General features: G+C 26.2%; 1 long non-coding RNA gene across 1 annotated transcript; it reads right to left on the bottom strand.

The window, feature by feature from the left end:
• Window positions 1-227: 227 nt before the first annotated feature.
• Window positions 228-1,296, bottom strand: LOC129895239 (uncharacterized). Its single transcript, XR_008767728.1, has 3 exons — window positions 1,148-1,296; window positions 988-1,031; window positions 228-522 (listed from the first exon to the last, which is right to left on the bottom strand). It is a non-coding gene; the product is annotated as an uncharacterized LOC129895239 (long non-coding RNA).
• Between the last annotated feature and the right edge of the window lie 577 nt (window positions 1,297-1,873).

The raw sequence follows: 1,873 nt of genomic DNA, 5'->3' as shown, positions 1-1,873 counted from the left end.
GCTTTCATGTTTCATTACGTGGTCAAAACAATCATTTTAAGAATCAAAAATAATATCTTGTTGGAAGTACTCGTGACAAATAGAGTGTCATTAATTAGTAAATCAAAGGTTGTTTTATTATACTCCCTCTTTTCTTGTTTATATGTCATCAAGTAAGGGACACTTAAAAGATAATTTATAATTACATAAATTATGTTTAGGCAAACATTATTACATAAATTAGTATGAAGGAAGAAACGACAATAATGTAGGTTCTAATATGAAGATAAAACAAGCAACATATATAATTACATCTACTTGAGTAGAATAGTACTACACATATATCCTTCCTTGATCATCTTTATTTCATGTGTTTTGTACACAAGAACATAATTTTAAAACGTAATTAATTAGTTAATTTTGATTTCCTCATTGGGAGCCAGGAGGCTTTGGGTCATGATGGTTATTGGCACCTGTTCCTGCATAGTCATCTCTTTCCACCAACAATTCCCTCTTTTTCTCAAACTCATCCATCAATACCACCTTTAACAATTTCAAAAATAAATTACTTGGATACATCATTATTTGCAACTCAATTTTGACTTAAAATAAATAATTTGAAGTTACAAACAAAAAAAAGAATATAAGGAGTAGTTTAAGTGAAATATTCCCCATGTTTCAAATTTATTTTAAAATTCTCATTTTTTATATTAAATTAAGATGATTTATAATCATTTAAGTGACTAAAGTTTGTTTAGACCATAAATAAGAAAAAATATATCTTTTTTATATTTCGTATCAAGCCACGTAAATTGAGGGGAGAATAAAAAATTTCTGTCATAAAATTTGAAGTAAAAGTCATGTGTTAATACAAATTTCAACAAATTCTATTAACTTCAGACTATTTTAATTTATTTTTTTCAATTTCAACCCAATCTTTTTCATTTTACCCTATAAGGAAAACAAAAAAAACAAAAAAAAAAGGATTGAAGAGAGAATAAAGAGAACCTTGTTATGAGAATCTTGATTTTCTGTAATTGTCTTAAGACTTCCTGTGAATTATCACCACAAGAGACATAATATATTAATTACTGCAAGGAATTAGACTTAACATATATCTAATAATAAATTAAAAGATGGAAATTCAAAATAGGAGTTTATGACTTACTTAAAGAAGGAACTGCGATTGTGGAAATTAGAAGAGAAAATCCCACAAATGTTAGTAACAATAAGGTGAGGAAAGAAACCTTTTTCTCCATTTATTTTATGACAGGAAAAAGATAGATCTGAGAACAGAAAAAGTAAAGACAGCTAAAGGTGCTGTGTTTTTATAAGAGGAGCCTACTATTTTAATATATCTAATAATTTTAAAAAATTAAACTTTTACGTACCTGTCATAATTAATGACCTTTTATGTAGTAACTTTTTTATTTGGTTACTGTAAACTAATTAGTAAATGGAATATATTTCTTAAAGTACTGGAAACTAGTACTTCATTAGCAATTACTGTTTAATTAAGTGTTGACCTAATCTGAACTGTATTCAGTTTTTCTCTGTTTCAAACTTGGATATTTAGGTAAATATAATTGATGCTAATAAATGATTGACATGGCAGGATTCAATATGTCCCTTTTTGAAAAAGAAAAAAAAAGAATGGGTTTATATTTTAACTTAAAATATTTTGTGTCATATCATTAAATTATGAGATAACTATACGCTGTAAAGCTCATCAAATTACTTTATATAATGAAAAAATTACATAAATACATAACTTAAATTATCATAATTTTTAAAATTTTCTATCATTTAAAAATATTATTAAAAAAAAATTCTCGCTTTCTCTTGACCTCGAATACATTCCTCAAACTCTTCACACCTCAAACTCTTCACGCAC

This window comes from Solanum dulcamara, chromosome 7, assembly GCF_947179165.1.
Source record: "Solanum dulcamara chromosome 7, daSolDulc1.2, whole genome shotgun sequence".
NCBI classification, from domain to species: domain Eukaryota; kingdom Viridiplantae; phylum Streptophyta; class Magnoliopsida; order Solanales; family Solanaceae; genus Solanum; species Solanum dulcamara.
The sequence above is the reverse complement of the archived record's forward strand: the minus strand, read 5'-3'. Positions and strand labels throughout refer to the sequence as shown.